Consider the following 19,403-nt stretch of genomic DNA (forward strand, 5'->3'; position numbering starts at 1 on the left):
GTCCGGGTGACACGTGGTCGGTGTCCGTGACACACATCTTCTTTGCTACAGGGGACGCAATGCGGGTGCACTTATGAAATGTCCAGTGGGAGTGACAACACAATTACCCAAAAGGCCATTTCGTCCCCCCTCGGTCCCCCTGCACCCTGGGAAGCCAGGGTTCTGCACGTGGAGCTTCCTACCTGCTGAGCTGGGAAGCCCGTGCGTCCGAGCAGCAGGGCCTCCAGAGCTTGGGGCTGGCTCCCCCCTTCCATCTCCCGCCTCCAAGGCATGGCCGGGGGGCCCACTGGAAGCTTGTGTGGGTTTGTAATTCATAGTTCAGTTAGAGGTCGGAATTCCTATAGCTCTGTTACTTCTCTACGAATTAGTGCATCCTCCTCTTCATCTTTGGTCACATTGACATTACGGGAACCCTGGAGAGCCACTTCCTGCAGGAAACAAACTCAGGTTTTGTCGACCATGTGCCTCAAACGTTCTCTGAGGTCATTGAAACAGCAGAACGACACCTGAGCTGTCTTCTCCCCAGGAGCTTGTGAACATCCCATGATGATGATGTGCTTGAGGGCGTCTTGCAGAGAATAAATATGATATTATTGACTATTCTTCCTAGTGATAGAAAAAGAACGAAGATGATTTTTACCTAGTTTTCATCTGCATTTTAAGCTCATTCTGCATATGTTTGTGGGCCAGGCACAGTTCTAGACTTCCGAGACCCAGCAGTAAGTTGGATAGCGAGGAGTCCGCCCTGTGGAGCATCATTTTGCAGAGGAAGAAGGCAGACAATAAATGTGTGAATAAATGAATGTATGATCCATTAAGGGGAACTGATTGATTAGACTTCATCAACATTGACACTTTTGCTGTACGACATAGCCTGTCAGGACGCTGAAGTGACAAGCAGCAGGTTGGGGGCAGCATTTGAAAGCATGTATTCAACAGAGAACTTATATCTAAAATGTTCAATGATCTCCCAAAATTCAACATTAAGAAACCCAGTTAGAAAGTGGATGAAAGACATGGACGGACAGGACCCAGAAGACACGCAGACAGCAAATACGCCTGCGAGAGGACCATCCGCGTCGGGAGGCATCAGGGAAACACAGGCGGCGGCCACAGCCGTTAGGATGGCTGGACAAGGACGCAGCGACGGCGGCAGAGCTGCTGAGGAGGCAGGGAGGCCGGGCTTTGCACCAGCCCGGAACGTGCACGGGAACGTAGGTGTGGAGCCAACGTGGAAAACGTGGGCAGATTCTTTAAAAAATAAAACTAAACGTGCCCCTACTGAGGGACCCGGCGATACCCTGAGGCACCCACCCTGGAAAGTGGGAATCTGTCTCCCCACAAACTCCGTCCACAGGTGTCCCTGCAGTGGGTTCACAGCAGCCCAGGACGGCGCACGGCCCAGGTCCTTCAGCCAGTGAACAGCGGGACTTGGCCCGTCCTTGCCCCGAGCCCTGTTGATACAGCAACGCCCTGGAGGAGTTTCCAGGGAAGGAGGCTCGGTGAAAAAAAGCCAGTCCCTAAAGGTCAGGGACATTCTGGAGATGACAGGATGACAGGACTGGAGGACCCATGAGTGGTTGCCAGTGGAACTGAGTGTCATTCTACAGGACAGCAGGAGGGACCCGAGGGGAGGGAAGTTGTGTCTTGGGCATGGTGGTGGGTATGTGCATGCACACGGGGACAGGGTCACAGGGGACGGACCCCATGCACGCACACAGGGATAGGGTCATGGGGGACGGACCATGTGCACGCGCATGGGGAGAGGGGCACAAGGGACAGACCATGTGCACACACACGGGGACGGGGTCACAGGGGACAGACCCTGTGCACACACACAGAGACGGGGTCACGGGGGATGGACCATGTGCACACACACAGATACAGGGTCATGGGGAATGGACCACGTACACGCACACAGGGATGGGGTCACGGGGGACAGACCCTGTGCATGCACACGGGGACAGGGTCATGGGGGACAGATCCCGTGCACACACACTGGTGAGCACAGGCACACCTGGGCCATTGGGCCAAGGTCTGCAGGATGATCCGGCCTCAATGTGGTGCTTGGGGTCCACGTGTTACAGTTCTGCAGGGTCCCGTCGTTGGAGAGTGTGGGCTCTGGGTGGGGGGATCTGCACTTGTCTCAAAACTCCTTACAGCAGGACGCCTAGGAAGCTCACGGGTGGCTCAGTGAGTTAAGTGTCCGCCTTCGGCTCAGGTCATGATCTCAGGGTCCTGGGACTGAGCCCCGCGTCGGCTCCTTCCCTGGTCAGCTCAGCGGGGAGTCTGCTTCTCCCTCTGCCTCTCTCCCACTCATTCTCTGCCTTTCTCTCAAATGAATAAACAAAATCTTAAAAAAAAAAACACTTTAAAACAAATAAAAACATACAATGATGTCACATTATGACAGATGGCATCCAGCAAAGCCCATAGGTTCCCCCGTGAGTGACAGCGGGTGGGGAATCGCTGGGAAAGCTCTGGGTGAGGGCGGAGTGGGGCAGAGGGTCTGGAGGCCCACCTGGCCTGTGCCGCTTGGGTTTTGCAGCTCAGCTCCCTGCTAAACGCTGCACTCACGAGCTCATCCTGGGAATTCCATTATCAATTATCACAGGCAGCACATGTGACAGAAAACTGTGAGCAGCAGGAACCGTTGTGCATAATCCTTCCTCCTGCCCCTGCATAATTGGGAAAAGGTGACGCCCTCTGAGATCGCGTCCCTAAGGGAAGCCACTCGGGATCGTGCTGGGAGTTCTCACGTAGTGAGAGGTCTGTAGTTCAAAGAAGAGGCATCTCAGCTCGCTCCGTTCTATTTTTTAAATTATCTTTTTAAGAAGGAATTTCTGTTTTCCATACCAGTTGCCGTAAATCAGAACATTTATATTCGCTTTGTGAGAAGCTTCGAACTCTTCAAGGGCATCTCACCGATAATCCGTTCGCTGGCGACTTTTCGGCCCACACCTCATAAGGACTCAGCTGAAAACACCGACAGCCGGGGCCTCCCCCTCTTCGGAGCAGGGCGGGTGTCCGGCGCTGTGTGGCCCACGGCCCGTGAGCCCAGGGGACCGGGACAGGCGCTGGCCGCCCCCTCTAGCGGGCTGGGGGACGGATGGTGACACCTGCAGGAAGCCTCCGAGGAAGGCTGTGGCCGGCTGGGTGGAGGTGTGAGAAGCCGCAGGATTCCCCGTCGTGTCCGTGGAGAGTACAGCGTGTGCCAAAAGAAACCCCTTCATTTGGTCCCCATGGCTCTACTTTGTAGATCCCTCTCACTTTGAGGGAAACCTATTCTTTTTCCCAACCATTTTCGGATGGACGCGCTGTCAGACTTCCGTAACCGGTACACTCTCCAGGGCTCTCCCCCCATGACTGGCCGTGAACCCGAGGGCTCCCCAAATAATGGGAGAACAGGAGATGCTTAGGGTGATACAGGCTTCATTTCTGGGATTCCCCAGAAGAGTAGGACATTGTGTGTAAATTACTTTAACATAATATTTTATGAAGATGCGATTTTTTTAACAAGGTGCTGGCCTCGGATGGAGTGACTTTGATCGTTAATATCCTATCATATTCACGCGTTTGCAACCACCTAATTGTTTCGCTTTATGTCGGTTCATTTATGAGATGTATTTAAATTTATGTATTTGACTTTCTGCATTTGGTGAGAAAAAACATGCATTTTCATAAAACCACCGTACCGAGTACCATCCAACCCATTCTTAGCCAACTTAGTAAGCAGCATCCCAGAGCGTATTCCAGAGACTATAAATCCCGACCATAGAAGATAAGGCATAAAGTCCGTTATGGACAGTATATTTGGGTGTAGCTTTATAGATACAGCAAATACAAAATGTAAATTATTACTTTAGATTGTATTTTATTTTTTAGTTCGCAACTAACATGCTCTTGTGAGATATTTGACATGGGAAGGACGGCAGCCCATGTGTGCCTGTCGGGGGAGGGCAAACATAAGAGCGCGGGTGGCACCTGGGGTGACCTGAGCTGTGCGCCCGTGCGGACGCAGCACCGTGCTTCTGTAATCAGCCCCCGCAGCGTCCACGCTGCCCCCGTACTTTTTAGACACAATCACAAAACAGCTCTCATGCTTAATTTTGTAAGAATTTGTTTACGGTTTTGTGTCATTTTCACATCACAGAGTATGATTTGGTTTCTAAGGGACTTCTCTGTGATGAGTCATTTATCGAGAACTCACTGCTGGTGACCGCCGAGGGTCACGTCCACTGTCCCCGCCTGCGGCCTGTCCTGCGTCCACGCGCTTGGCCCGGCCGCTCTCACCCCGGCCGCGTGTGCCTCGCAAGCCAGCAAACCTCCCCGATAACTACATCCCTCGCGTAGAACTTTCTTTCGTTTTGTGTGTCAACCTCATTTCTCTGCCTTTTTATTCTCCCCTAGACTGACGACATCCGGAAGGGGGGAAAAATGTAGTTATTGAACCCAATCAACTGTTTGTGTCTCTGAAATTATCAACAACATCCAGTCGAGGAAGGTTCTGGTCGGTCCCACAGACGTATGGCTGTCCAAGGAGCCACATAAAGGTACGATTCTCTGCCATACTTTTGGCTTTACAAGCAGACAAATGTTTTATGTATCCACTTTGAAATATCTCCCTTTGAAAACCATAAAGATAGGCCTGTAAATACAGGGTTTTTTTAATGTTCTTTAATTTTAATAAACAAGCTCAATATAAAGTCAGAATTTATAGTCCATTGCTAAAGATAGACTCAAATAGTCTTCTGTTATTCAACTGCATCATCCCCAGAATAATTTCATAGCCACACTAATAGGTCTGTTCACCCTTTGGCAGTTCTACAGAAACTCCTTGGTGTGAAGCTCTTTAAAATCCGATCCGTATTTCCACGATTAGTTCTGTTTGGGGACATTTTATCTTTAAGTAAATTAAGCGGGTCTTTAATTAGGGCCTGGCCTGCGTAGCCCACGGCCTTTACAGGTTGCTGTCAATCCCCGTTATTAAACCTCTCTCGGTGCCACTGTGGACCTTGAGAGCCACGCTCCCTGCAAAACTTTAGGCGATGGCTAAGCTTCCTTTTTAAGAGATGTTTTAAATTGTGGAAAAATACAAACCACATAAAAGTCACCAACTCATCCATTTTTAAGTATACGGTTCAGTGGCATTGACTACGTTTACACCGCTGTGCAGACGTCAGCGCACGCATTTCCAGGACACTCACATCCCCGGACTGGAGCTCTGTGTCCGTGGAGCACTGCTCCCCAGCAAACCCCCCCAACCCGCCGGCCGCCACCCCTGGCGCCCACCAGCCACTTCATGTCTCTGTGAATCTGATGATTGCAGGCAATCACTTCGTACAAGTGCAACTGTACAGGATGTGCCTTCTGTGTCTGGCGTCTTCCACAGGGCACGTGTGGTGGAAGCTCCTCAAGGCCCATCCATGTGGCAGCAGGTGTCAGAACCTTCTTCTTTTTTAGGGCTTCATATTGAGGACTCCCAGTTCTCCACATCCTCACCAACTCCTGTTGTTTTCCGTTTTCTGAGTTTTTGGTTTCTTTAATAGTTGACATCCCAATGGATGTGAACTGGTACCTCCTTGTGGTTTTTATTTGAATTTCCCTGGTGATGAGAGATGCTGAGCACCTTTTCCTGTGCTCAGTGGCCATTCGAATGTCCCTCTGCCACCTGTACTCCTGTGTCATTTCTAAGAAATCAGCACAGAATCCAATGTCATAAGGGTTCTTCCCTCTATGTTCTCCTAAGGATCTTGTGGTTTCAGCTCTTCTGTTTAGGCCTGTGTTCCATTTTGAGTTCATTTTTGCGTGTGCTGTAAGTGAAAGGTCCAACCTCACTCTTTTGCATGTGGATAGCCAGTTGTCTCCGCACCATTTGTTGAAAAGACCGTCCTCTCCCCATCGAGTGGTCTTGGCTCCCTTGTCAACTCATCTGGCCGTGTACAGGAGGAGTTATTTCTAAGCTCTCTATTCTATTCTATTCTATTCTATTCTATTCTATTCTATTCTATTCTATTTCTACGTGTCTGTCTTTTTGCCAGCATCTGACTTGGTTACATAGTTCTGTATTAAGTTTTGAAATCAAAAAATACGAAAACTTGGATTTGTTCCTTTTCAAGATTGTTTGGTTGTTTGGGAGTCCCTTGAGATTCCATGTGAGTTTTAGGATGGATCCTGCTATTTCTGCAAAAAGAAAAAAAAATTAAAAAAGAAAAAGAAAAAAGAAAAACTACATTGGGATTTTGATAGGGATTGAACCGAATCTGTAGATCACATGGCTAAGTTTCTTAATCAGATGGAAATAGGGGTTTTCATACTTTATAGTAATGAATTTCCATAGCCCATTTAGGCTGGTTCCATTGCCTTAAAATTTTTTTTCCCAGTTTGAAAAACAACTCAGATTGTATTATTAGTTTTTTTTTTTTTTTTTTGAGGCTGGTCAGGTGAACAGTTGAGCAATCATATAAGGATGTTTAGTACAAAGTTTTCTAAGATTTTCACTGAGGATGAAGATAGAATTCTGTTTAATTTATTAAGACACAACGTAGTGAAGGCTTTTGTTCTTTAGCAGTTATTTCATAGTAGAAAGCCACCAATGACATGGAATATTCCACATAGTCTCACCCCGAAGGTAAGCTTGTCTGGCATCCAGGAGTTCTTTGTTCATAATAAGACCATAAAAGACAGATAAAAACAGATACTGTGTGGCATCATCTGAGACCACAGGCAATATTAATGATGGGAGAGGCGCTGTATGAATTGGTGTCATTTTCACCCCTTATGTCAACTTTGATAAAATGACACCTATGAAGGATTGAGCCCCAGCTGAGCACCAGCACTGGGCAAGTCCTGAATTCCTCCCAAACCCCACAGGTCTAAGTGATTATTTTTCCCCTTTCAAAGGCCAGTAAGGGGAAGATTAGAAACCGTAGGTGACCATCCTTGGGTGACATGAGTAAGTGGCCACGACAGTACCTGGCCTACAAGAGAATTTTGGTAAGAAATCCAGATTTAGCACAAATTACTAATTCCAAGTAGCCTTGCACTTCAGTGTTTAATCCAAGCCTGTTTCCAACCTGGATGAAAATATTGAGACATTAGCATTAGAATAGGATATGACAAAAAATCACTCAAAGTCTCCTTTCCTGTCACAGGGACCAAGGAACTCATGTGTGTTCATCAGTTTTTTCATCCGTTGCCTGTTTGTCACACTGTTGAATGCTCTCTTTGTGCCAGAATTGCCACAGTCTCTGGAGGTATAAAAATGAATGGGACACAGTCATTGTCCTCCCAGAATTCAGAAATTGAACAAATGTAAGGCGCGGTAAGGTCAGTGAGACCAGCCCACACAGTCCTCCCTCAGAACCAAACGTGTGCCTTGTTTCCTTCTCTGCTCCAGAGCCGAGTGCACACCCCGGCCCCATGAGGCACTGGGTCCCTTCCCATAGAGTCCACAGTGGTCTGGGTGAGATGATTTAGGAAGCGCAGAAGAGATGTGAACTCTGACGCAAGATGCCAAGGATGTCTGTGTAGAGGAGGTGACCCCAGGCCTGGGTCTTCAAAGTTAAGTTCAACAAATGGATAAATATAGGAGTGGCTTTACTATGCAGGGGAATATACAAAACTCAGATCTGGACCCAAGGCACAGATGTGGATACTTGGCATGTACAGCAACACAATAGGATGAAGGGCTTTGCTCCTGGTGACTTGGGCTTGGGGTTCATTAAATGAGTCTGCGTGCTGTATGATACCTGGGGTCCACAGGAGAGAGAATGTTTCCCTTCAGATGAAGGGTATAGAGTGGCCCACCCTAAGGATTTGTCTACCTGCCTTCAACCCTAGAGATTGGTCACTGCTGTCTCTCACCTGTCCACCTCTCTCCCGACCTCCAGCACCTAACATTACCATATTCAACTGTCCTGATTCTAGTTGAGCTGCTGCTGTGCAGCTGTTCGAACGGTAGATTCTCAGGATTGTTCTTTCATTGATGCTACTCATTAGATTACAAGTCAAATTGGGAAACATTCAGGTGGAAGGGCCCTGGTCCCGACCACCCTTGCTACGCAGAGACTCTTCTCCCTCCCTTGTGATTCCACCTCTGTCCTCCATGCACCATATTTCCCATCCAGGCAGCTAGCTTCCTTTCGCATCCCCAGTGAAAGAAGGACTTTGGGGCTTGCTCTTATGGGAAAAATAAAAGTGCCATAGAACAAGATTTAGATTTAGGGCAATTTTTTTGTCCTAGTGTGTCCCAATTAGCCACTGTGATTGCTGAGCCATGAACACCTGTGGCGTCTCTGCAGCTGGCGCTCTAGGAAATCCAATTTCCTCTGAACTAGAGCCCAAAGAGAAAATCACACTCTGCATCCAATTTCCATGCTAAAGACTTTACTTAAAATAAAATCAATATCTGTTTCCCAAAAAATGTCGTGAATTGTGTTCTGAATGGCGACTATTTTAAAGAAAAGTGTATTGTGCGTCCAGGAGGAGGAATCTGCTGAAATAGTTCAAACTTTATAAATCTGTGTTCTTTGACCCGTTGAAATGAATTTCTTTAGGACAATTGACGAATACCAGTAGGTTTCATCCTAGCACCTGCCAATAACCGTTTGTATGCCTTGGGGCAAATCACATCAAATCGTGATTTTTTTTTCTGTAGACTAAGGGTAAAGGGTTAAATCAAATAGACTAAGGGTTTACAGGAAAGCGTGTGAACTGCACACGGTGACAATGGTGGCTGAATCCCCCACGTGCAGACTGGGGTCCCAGAGTGCCCTTGACATTGCCCTCATCCTCAGGACAGGCTGGGAGGTTGTTGTCATTCTTTTCTATCACTTATATTAGAAGAAACTGATGTGCAGGGGGGTTAACCAGCCTGGTGCAGTTAGTGAGTGACACAGACGGGATTCACCCTGGGTAGGTATTTTCACTTTTCCAGCCAGCCTTCTTTCCTGGGAACTGCCTCTGTCCTGTCCCCAAGCCTAGGCAGATACCACAGGTTTCCATCCTTGTGTCTATTCCACATGTGGTTGCAAAACATCATCTGCGCGCATACGCAACGCACTGTGTGCACATCCACGCACGCTCACCAAAAATCTGCGGAACTGCTGGGTTGCCACTCAGTCTCCCTGTTTTGCCTCCCGGCACGGCATTGTTCGTATAACTCACAATTCACCACTGTCTGACACGCTTCCCCAGAAAACAACCACAAAATCTGAGTCATGCTTCGTCAGGATCATCTCTAACTCATGACATAATGCCTTCTGATTGTTTTCCTAGGGATCCATTCATCTTGCTTAGATAATTCTCGCGACTCCTGTTACCCTCCGTTTTAATAATATTTGTTACATGTGAGGTCATGAAATCTCCTGGAGGGTGAAAAAAATACATGAAGGTGCTTGAGCTTTGATTTTTCTGGAATTTAGGTTAGAAAACAGTAGGAATTTGCATTTCTCGTGGCTTGTATCAAGGTCATGGACCGCCGCTCTCTTGGAAAGTAGGATACAAACTGCTAATGCCTGCTCCCCTGCCCCGCAGTGTGACAGAAACCGCAAATCATGAAGTTTCCTTCTTCCCAACAGAGAACAATCACCTGCATCCAGTGGGCGTTTTGATTGAAGGGAAGTTGGGAAGTAGGCAAGGTCACGTGGAACCGTAGATCACGGAGGGGACTCTGGTCGCGGGGCGGCCGTGGATCACAGAGGGCTTCCGAAGGCCCGGGTCCCCCCGCGGAGACCGCCGGTCGCCAGGCCGGAGCTTTTCTGCGCTGGAGGGCCCGGCGCCCTGAGGGGAGGTCGGTGTGTGTGCCGCCCTCCGTGTGGACGCGGTCCTCACCCATCGTGTATGATGAGCCCGGGAGGCGCCAATGAGGCCTTCATGCCCCTCAGGCCCTGGGGAGACTTGGTTTTCCCACACGAGAGCTTCAGAGTTTGAAAGCCCTTTCCTGCTTTTTACCCCAGGGGTTGATGGGGAGGCTTTCAAACCCAAGGATGCCAGGAGGGCACAGCGTTCCCATCAGGGGACCCTCAGGCTGCTACACTGGTTCCTGACCTCGTGAAACGGTCGTATGAGTTTGGGGGAATGATAGCGGGGTGCTATAGAATCGTCCCTGCGCTCACTAGTACCATCTGTTCTGAACATCAGACTGGTTACACAAGTTTCTAAAAAAAAAAAAATCCCCAAAAAGCAGAAACACCGATGGGGCAGGTGCTGTGTGTGTGAGACTTGGCTTTGCGCGTGGCTTGTGTCCTACGGGAGCTTGCAGTCCGGGCTTCGACACACTCCACGGTGTACACGAGAGAACCACAGTGCTTGGCGGGGACCTTTGCACATCCCTGTGGAGACTAAAACTATAATTACCCCCCAAAACCCCGCGTCTGGTCCACAATGTGTGTCCTGGAGCCTTGGTGGGAGATTTCGTGGTGCTGGTTTAAGTTTAATACCAGCTTTGTTTACTAATTTTTATATCTCTTCCTTAACGATACTTTATGTCCTTTCCTCGGTCATAATCTTTGTTTGACAAAAACATTGTGCGCCCTCTTATTTATAAAGATCTTAACGTTAGTGTGTTTGGAGAAGCACATTCTGCTTAAATAACGAGTAACATCTCCCATTTAAGCTTTTCGTAATTAAACCTCTCGCCTGCTAATGTCAATAGTTCCTTCTATGTGTAACCCAAATTTTTGTCATCACAAAGAAGTGGTGTGTTGAGTTTTTTTTAAAAAAAATTTATTTATTTATTCATGAGAGACACCCGGGGTGGGGGGCAGAGACACAGGCAGAGGGAGAAGCAGGCCCCCTGCAGGGAGCCCGATGCCGGACTCGATCTCAGGACCCTGGGGTCACGCCCTGGGCCGAAGGCAGATGCTCAACCGCTGAGCCACCCAGGCATCCCTGGTGCGTTGAGCTTTTAAATTTCCCTCCAGACGATGGAAACTTGTAAGGATTCACTATCCTAATTCTTGTACAGCCAACGCCCCAAAGAATGCCAGTACCTAGTGACGTGGAGTCAGCTGCTCAGTCCCAGGGGATTGCCACGTGGCCACGTGCCATAGGAGGTTCTAGAGTAGCCATCCATCCATAGGAGGGACTTTTTTTTTCCTTTCCTTTTTTTTTCTTCCAAGGCATCTTCATTAGCCTTGTAGACATGTTCTGATTTGACCAGGATAAGAATCACGCCAGCCCTCATCTCATTGGCAGGTTTCACGAGCAATTTAAATCCAATGTAAAATTCATGGTTGGAAATTAGAAGATATTTGCCAAAGCATAATGAATGACATATTACAGTCATGAAAGGGGTGTTACGCAAATAATATAGAAGTGAAATGAATAAACCTTCCCTCATCAAACACACTTTTAAAATACGGAAATATTCGTGCACGCATTATGTTAGAGTTGCCTTAATAGACAAAACAAATAAACAGGAAACAACCCATTAGAATACAGCAGAAACAGGTAGACAGTGACTTGACGGCACGTTAGAGTCAATAAAAAAAAAAATACTAAGTGACAATGGGCCGCCGATATGGGGAGAGATTCCAGAGGCGACATAAGCAGCTTTCATACTAGAAACGATGCTCAGCCTCATTAACGTCATAAATCGACATTAGAGGTAGGATGTCACAGCACCGCTTCCCTCTCTGCCAGCAGCAATCGCCAGGTTGGCAGTGGCGGCTTTGGGGAGCATGGCTCACGATGACTCGGAATATCACTGTGTCGCTGGAGCTCAAAAGGGATGTGCCCTTCATACCAGCGACTTGTCTTCCAGGGCCTCAGTGCAGGGACAGTCACACGCGTGAGCGGCGTTGCAGTCAGAAAGCTGTGGCAAGTGAGCGTGGCCTCTGCATGGGCCTCCCCGACCCCCTCCCGGACCTGGACGAGCCCTGTGAGCTCTGCAGGCCTCGGCTCCCCTCTCCGGTGTATGTCAGGATATGTCAGGAACCGGATGTTTGCCTCGGAGGGTCGTAGAGAGGACTGAATTCATTAAACGGCGTGTGTCACATCGTGAGCATTTTAGGAGAGTTGGATATTTTCATGACACGCATTGTGGACTTATTTGTAAGAGCAGGATTTTAGGGGCAAGTTAGGTGTGCGTGCTCAGAAGTCTGATAAATTATGCTGTATTTGTGCAAGAAAATAGTATGAATTCATTTTTTATTTTTTATTTTTTTAAAGATTTTATTTATTCATTCATGAAAGACAGAGACAGGCAGAGACAGGCAGAGGGAGAAGCAGGGTCCTCACAGGGACCCGGATGCGAAACTCGATCCCAGATCCTGGGATCATGACCTGAGCTAAAGGCGGACGCTCAACCGCTGAGCCACCCAGGTGTCCCGAATTCATGTTTTTAAATGGAGGCGCTTGTAGGAACCTAGGCCAACATACAACGTGAGACGAAAAATTGCAGAGTGCAAACCCAAGCGCGCAGTGCTGCCGCGAGTGTGTTCGCAAGCATGTTTATCCACAGATGCTTGTCAGTGTGTCAGACGCCCGGGGAAGGAGACACCAGGTCCCACGGAGGGAAAGCACTAGCCCCCGTGGGGAGGTCCATGTGGATTCCTCTTTAAGGTCATTTACATTTATGTTCACAAGTGTCCGTGGAGAGACCGCGTGTGACCCACGGCGCAGAACCTGCAGAGGGTCCCGAAGAGAGGCCGGACGGCCCCGGGGCCTCACATGCTGCCAGCCCCACAGCAGGCAGGGGGTGCAGGGGTGGGCACGGAGTGCCGGGTAACATCGTGCTGGATGCAAGGACGGGCCCGGTGCCTGGGAGGAGAAGGCGTCCTGGAGATCCTGACGTTGAGCAAATTTGGGAGTAGTAGAGAAGCACTGTCCGGCAGCCGTCACGGCGGCAAGAGGACCGCTCTTACCTGGAGAAGGGGCCACCTGTGTGACTTCTGATGTGCACGTCGTGTGACCATAGGAGCAGGGGCGGGGAGAAGAGGACAGTGGAACTGATCTATGACACAGACACGTCGTCCTAGGAACAAAGGCGACTGTGAGAGTGGGGTGGGGAGAGGACCGTGCGCGTGGCCTGGGGCCCTGTGCCGCATGGCCAGCAGCTGGGTGGCCGGGAGGAGGCCGGGGCGGTGTTCGACACCCTTGCCACTGTGCACCTGCCCCCTGCGCTGCCCGGCGGGGACCTCCCCGGCCCTTGAGCCCCCCGAGTCCCCCGAGCCCGCCGCCGGAGCCCTGTCGGCCCAACGCGTCGCCGCCAGGCGGCCTGCCTGCGGGGAGCCTGCCCCGGAATCGGGAGCACGTGCACGGTGATGGATGAGGCTAATCTGCCGTCATTTCACGGGAGATTTACGTGCGTAGCTCTCGTTAGCGCTGATGGGAGCTGCTGGCATAGATCTCACGCGCGAAGGTAAGGGGAATGCCCGGGCTTCTCTTACTCTGGGTCAGCTCTCCCGCTCGGCCTCCTTCCCTCCCGCATGCGGGGCTGGCTCCCGTACCCCCGCGGCCGCTGGCGCCCCTGGCGCCCCTCATTTACATGGAAATGGCCTGTAAACAGGGCTCTGAACCCACATGTTTGAACACCTCCTACTTGTGCCATCATCTTGCAAGTACAGATACCCAATTAGTGCAGCCGATCCAACAAATTTCCATGTGTCACTTGTACCTGCTGCGAGTGTCATTCTGCTCAGTGATAGCAGGGCTCGCATCCCAAAATAGAGGCAGGGGGCAGAGGGACGGGAACACTGAGTCCTTGTTGTGAACTGAATCATTTTTAAAGTGACTACAGATACCGGTGCTTTCGGACGCGCCGGCCTGGCTACGAGGGCGGGGCTGGGTCGGGGAGGAAGGCTGGACTCGGCCGGCCGCCCCAGGGCCCTCCCTTCCGCAGGTGCGTCACCTCAAGGCCAGGCTCCCGCGGAGAGCTGGAGGCGCCTGGGGAGGACGTTGGGCGTCCCGAGCACGGGCTGCACCCCACCTTACGTCTGCACACCAGCAGCTCCCAAGCCTGCCCTGCACGTCCTTCATTACGCATTTCCCGTCGGTGCCCCTCACCCCGTACCAGGCCCAGAGCTCCGGGAGCCCGCGGCGGGTGGTGGCGGCGGGAGAGAGCTCCTCTCGCCGTGGCTTCGCCTGTGAAGCGACGTATAGACGGGTTCGCCCGTGTGCATGGGCAGGACGCCGTGATGCGTGAGGAGGACCCGCGTCTGAGCGAGACAGGTGCACGTGTGTTAGCAGAGAGGCGACGGTGGAGCCGTGACCGGAGCAGTGGGACCCAGGGGACCAGCCTCCATTAGCGCAGCTGACAAAGAAAGGAAGGGTACTCCTTGTTTTTTTAAAGACCCATTTGGTGGAATCGGTTTCTGTTCACCAAAATCCTGAAGGCTGTGTCTTCCTCTGTAATCAGATTCCCCTGTGGCTCAATTCTTATATTCTTTTGAACAAAGATGGTTTTTTAAACTGGTTTTGGTTCCTGTGTGGGTAGTTGGAGAGCTCCGTGTGCCTGCGCACCTGTGAAGAGGTGTGGGCCGCGGGGCCAAGGCCTGCCCTTGCCTGTCAGGCTCACCTTGCAGGGCGGAGGGACAGGAGGAGGAGGAGGCAGGGGAGTGAGGGACGGGTGCCAGCAGGATGACCCTGAGGAGAGAGGGGCCCCCTGACGTCCCACAGGAACCGGGGCCGTCCCTCAGTTATCCGACGACAAGGACAGGGCAGAGGGGTCATTGGAGCTCGGGTGGCATCTTCTAATAGTGTCTGTCTTCTCGGTGAAATAGGAAGTGACGTCCTCCCGACCACGAGGAGAGGAGGGACGCGGATGTGGTCGGGGGAAGGGAGGAGGGCCTGTGTCACCAGAGACCCCGGGGGGGCGCATCCCCTGTGCCCTTCCAGCCACTCGCCACTGGGGGTGCGGAGGGACCCCACTGCGGTTAGGCGCTGCCGGGGCTGCGTTGAAAGGAGAGACGGTCCAGGCCGCCTGGGGAGCAGGGAGGGCGTGCCGGGCGTCCCACCCTCGATGTGTCTCATGTCCCATGTCCTCGGCGTCCAGGCACAAGGGAAGGCAGGGCTGGGGGTGTGTGGAAGCCACGGGCCTGAGGTCAGTGGAGTGTGTGCCCCCGGCGGGTGTTCAGAAGACAGCGGATGGGAGCCCAGTGACCGGAGAGGGGGAAAGGGCCAGGAAAACCCGAGCTGGGGCCAGAGCGGGCGCGGGAGCCGGGCAGGAGGGGCAGCTGGAGCTGGACCAGAGGCTGGGCCCGGGGGACCCAGGACGTGGTGCAGAAGTCACTGGGGATGGTGCCTGCCCGGAGACAGTCCTCGGAGGTAGCAAGGCCCCCAGACTGCAGGGCTCTGGGGAGTCCCTGTCCTGGATGAGCTGAGACCCATGGCTGTAGGGCCCAGGGGAGATGCATGGGGCACAGAGCAGGAGCACCGAGGTGCCGCGCCCGAGGAACCTGTTGCCACAGATGGGCGCCGGGCAGGACACCTGCGAGGAATACCCCGCGACAGCCGCTGGCCCGCTGCCAGAGGGCGCCTCAGGGATAGTGTCCGAAGGGGAGCGAGACGTGGGGCAGGACGGGGACAGGGCGGGTGGGCGGCGACCCCAGAGCCGGGCTCCACGGGCACAGACGCTCCGGGGAGGCTTGTGTCGGGATCCGGGCCGAGCCGCGTGCAGCCCGCAGACCCTGCTCCTCTGCCGGGAGTGACGACGCACAAGACAACCACAAGCGGTTTCGCGGACCCCACTGCCACGTAGCCCTGACCATGCACGATCCATCAGAGCAGCGTTCCCGAGATATTGCTTGGGTGGCCGTCACCGGCACCGCGCGGGGTGGGTTACGCCGCCCGCCCCGTTGGTGCCCTTCAGGGCCAGTGCCGCACCACGGGGGGGAGGACAGAGTCTGACGTGAAGCTGACGTCATGGGAGGTGCCTGGGACAGACGGGAGCCCGCGAAGCAGCCCAAGACACGCTTCCTTCAGAGCGTGTGGAGGTGTTCATGGAGCCATCACAGCAGACGCCAGAATGTTCTAGGGCTGAGGTCCCGCAGGCGAGGACCAGAAGCGGGTTGTCGGCGGGACCTGCTGCAGGCGACTCGGGAAAACGGTCCGAGCTGCCTGGTGCAGGCCCCGGGAGCCCTGGCCTTCCCCCAGGGAGGACCCGAGGGGATGACAGCGGGGCCCCGGCCGCTGCCCCCCACCCCCGCCCTGCAGGCTCCTGCCCCGCACCACGCGGGCGCCGCCTCGGGTCTGGGCACCAAAACATTTGGTAAAAGGCCACGAGTTTCTGTGAAACGGAGTAGCTGTAGCTCAATCCAGTTCACCGCGAATTCCCGGAGCCCAGGCCCGTCCTGCGGCGGCTCCGGCCCGGCCTCTCGGCCCCCACCCAGGGGCGTCGCTCCCAGCGGGCCGTGGGGCTCTCCGGGCCAGCACCCGCTCCCATTCCTGGCAAATTCATGCCACATAACTTGCCTTAACTCCTAGCTTTCTTCAAAGCTTTCATTTAATTAAAAAGACCAGCAACGCATGTATTAATGCAAGAGCCATATATTTTTACGTTTACCTACAGTGTGAAATTTTTATGGCGTAAGACCTCAGGTAGTTTGCATTTTCAGACACTCCTATTCTGATGAGCAAACATGTCTTTCCAGAGAAGGCAGGGCAATCAGGACCGTGTTCTTCATCATGACTGAGTCCCTTCCTCCTGTGGTCTCATTCCACTGTCCCTGTTTTCCCTGCTCCAAGACCCTTGGCCGTGCGCTCAGCATCAGTGATGTCCCCAACGCCACAGAAATCAGCCCATCACTGAGAGCTTTTTGACCCAAAATTGATAAAATTAAGGCGAGAGAAGGGATAGCCATACCTCAGAGTTAATGCTTTTACTTCACAGCCACAAATACCTGCCCCCCAATAACCAGTCCCCCCAAAGGATTCACTCATTAGGAACTGACAGAAAATAAAATAATATCGGTATTTCCCCCAAATAAGCATCACACCTCTTCTAATTCTCCCTGAAAAGAGGCCAAGGGACTCTGCAAGAACGTGTGTCAAGCCCCTTCCAGAACCTGAAAATGTAAATAACAAGTTCACTTTTAATTAATTCTCCTGCCTGCCTGCACACAGCTTCGCATTATAAACGCACAGCTCAGCTCTGGGGCAGAGGGACACCCAGTGTCCAGTGGAAGCCAGCGCCTGCCCAGGGCACGTGGACCCAAGGGAGGGTGGGCTGCACACGGGACCCGCAGAGCTGAGGAGGCCTCCGACGGGTTTCACCTCTGCTTTTCCTCCGTCCAGCCCTCCCATCCCACAGTCCAGCGAGTATTTGTCCCTGAGGACGTGCTGGGTGGACGAGCTGTTCCGCAAGGATCCAGAGCACGGTGTTTAGGGGTAGATAGTTAGCCGCTGCGTGGATCCCGGTCCCTGAACAGACAGGGCAATGCAGCCGATGAAACCCAGGAACCAGGATAAAGGAAATGGGACAGAAGTAGTAACACCACCACGTGTCGCTAGTGTCATCTGTGCACACCACAGGCTGCTCCTCCGTGTGTCATCCTTGCACACTCCAGGCCACTCCTCCTCCACGCAGAGGGGCTGCACAAACTCGTCCATGGCTTTGTTCCTCTCTCTCTCTCCCTCACACATGCACACCTTGGTCTGTTCTCTCTGTCGCCCTCCTGCCTGCTTCCCAGTCCTGTGTCCTCACCGCGCCTCTCTCGTCAGCACCAGACCTAATAATGGCAGCCCTGGTGAGTGCTTCTCATGCTCCCACCGACAATCTCCCACCAAGAAAGCTTTCCTGGCCTTTCCTCACATCCTGGGAAACCAATCAATCCATGGAGTGATTTCTAGATGCAGGAAGAGCAAGCAGGTCCCTTGGGCCTGAGGAAGCTGGGCTCCGGGCCCAGATGTGTCACATCTCTCATTAGAGCCCATCAGGATCCTGCCCAGCGGTCTCCGTCTGTGATGTTTCCATGGGCGGAGAGCCTCACTGAGGTCCAAAGTCCTATATCTGTTCTTATCACTCGTCATGCTCTTCCTTAACAACTCACATTTTCCCCCCATCCGTAAACTCAATTTCAAACCTTCCTTCAGATGGTAAACTCCCCACTTTGTAAGTCAGGGAATGGAGATTCTGATAATTGATGATGCATTTACTGAGATTTTGTAGGACATCTGAAGGTCATATGCAGGATTATCACCAAGTAGCTGTGATGTTGTCCGGACGGAACGCCACCATACCTGTGCGAGAGAGTCATGCACTGCGCAGTGCTCCACAACTACCACGTATCAACCTTAGGAAAGGTGCACCCAGCGAACTTCCCACATTTGGAAGTCCTTATTGGCTTCTGTGTGCCAGTTGCTGTTCTTGGCACTGGGATGTGAAGAAGAGGAAGGCGTATAATGCAAGGAGCTTGCACATTGCAGTCCAATGTTGGTGGCAGACGACCAACGTCACAATACTTGTGGTCGTAAAAAAGCACTTCTGACACAGATGAGAATGGATCCGGTGAGAGGTAGAAATGGTGACACCTGAGTCTCAGCTCCAAAATGAGGACAGGGGAGCTAAGAGAGGGTAGAGGGGGCGCTAGGGCCAGAGAGGGCACGAGAGTAGCAGCATCCAGGGAGCTGCAATCAGCAGGCTGGTGTGTCCTGGGATCGAGCTAGCTGGGCCTCACCACCAACCACCCTGCGGAATGTGTCGGGAGCTTGGGTTTTGCTGTGAAGGCTGTGGGAGCCAAGTGGAAAACATGGAGGTGGACCAGTAGCACGATCATACCCATGATTGAGGACCACAGCATGAAAAATTGACCGGAAAGAGATGCGGCTGGTGGCAAGAGCAATGAAGACATGTCACAGGGACACAGATAAGTATGGCGCCTGGACAGAAACGGGCGAATGGACAGACACAGAGAGTCGTGTTGATGACCAGAGGAACCCGAGAAGCAGGCGGGTGATGGAGAAGAAGCAGGAGCCAGGAAGAGTGCAAGGGCTGGCTGCAGCCTTAGGTTGATGGGGATCCCGTTCAACAGGGCGGGAAGGGTACCGGCCACTCCTGAATGTGGGATCTGTTCTACCAAGGACATGCTGCCAAGTTCCTACAGTGTAAGCTTAGGTTTAAAAGGCATCTCGAAACTCTGCCCATTGAATTCAGTGGTCATGGGGTGATAGGTCATAAAAAGGGGCTTGCTTCCTAACAAGTGAGTCTTAGTGCAGGCAGCTATAAGGTTTCCCCAAGGGGCGTGGGTGCTGTGAAATCACGCCATGGGGATCCCTGGGTGGCACAGCGCTTTGGCGCCTGCCTTTGGCCCAGGGTGCGATCCTGGAGACCCGGAATCGAATCCCACATCAGGCTCCCGGTGCATGGAGCCTGCTTCTCCCTCGGCCTATATCTCTGCCTCTCTCTCTCTCTCTCTGTGACTATCATAAATAAATTAAAAAAATAAAATAAAATAAAATAA

The 19,403-nt window shown here is 52.2% G+C and overlaps 1 protein-coding gene across 29 annotated transcripts in view; it reads left to right on the top strand.

The window, feature by feature from the left end:
• MYT1L (myelin transcription factor 1 like) overlaps positions 1-19,403 on the top strand; it is a 404,915-nt gene that overhangs the window by 215,711 nt on the left and 169,801 nt on the right. For 28 of the 29 annotated variants that reach the window (XM_077844293.1, XM_077844273.1, XM_077844284.1 and 25 more), the window contains one exon: positions 4,411-4,553. The exons of the other annotated variant lie outside the window; for it this stretch is intronic. The gene's annotated coding sequence lies outside the window, so the exon portion shown is untranslated. The remainder of the gene's footprint in view (positions 1-4,410; positions 4,554-19,403) is intronic. 29 annotated transcript variants of the gene reach the window in all.

The sequence above is a fragment of the Canis aureus genome, chromosome 12 (genome assembly GCF_053574225.1).
Source record: "Canis aureus isolate CA01 chromosome 12, VMU_Caureus_v.1.0, whole genome shotgun sequence".
Lineage (NCBI taxonomy): Eukaryota > Metazoa > Chordata > Mammalia > Carnivora > Canidae > Canis > Canis aureus.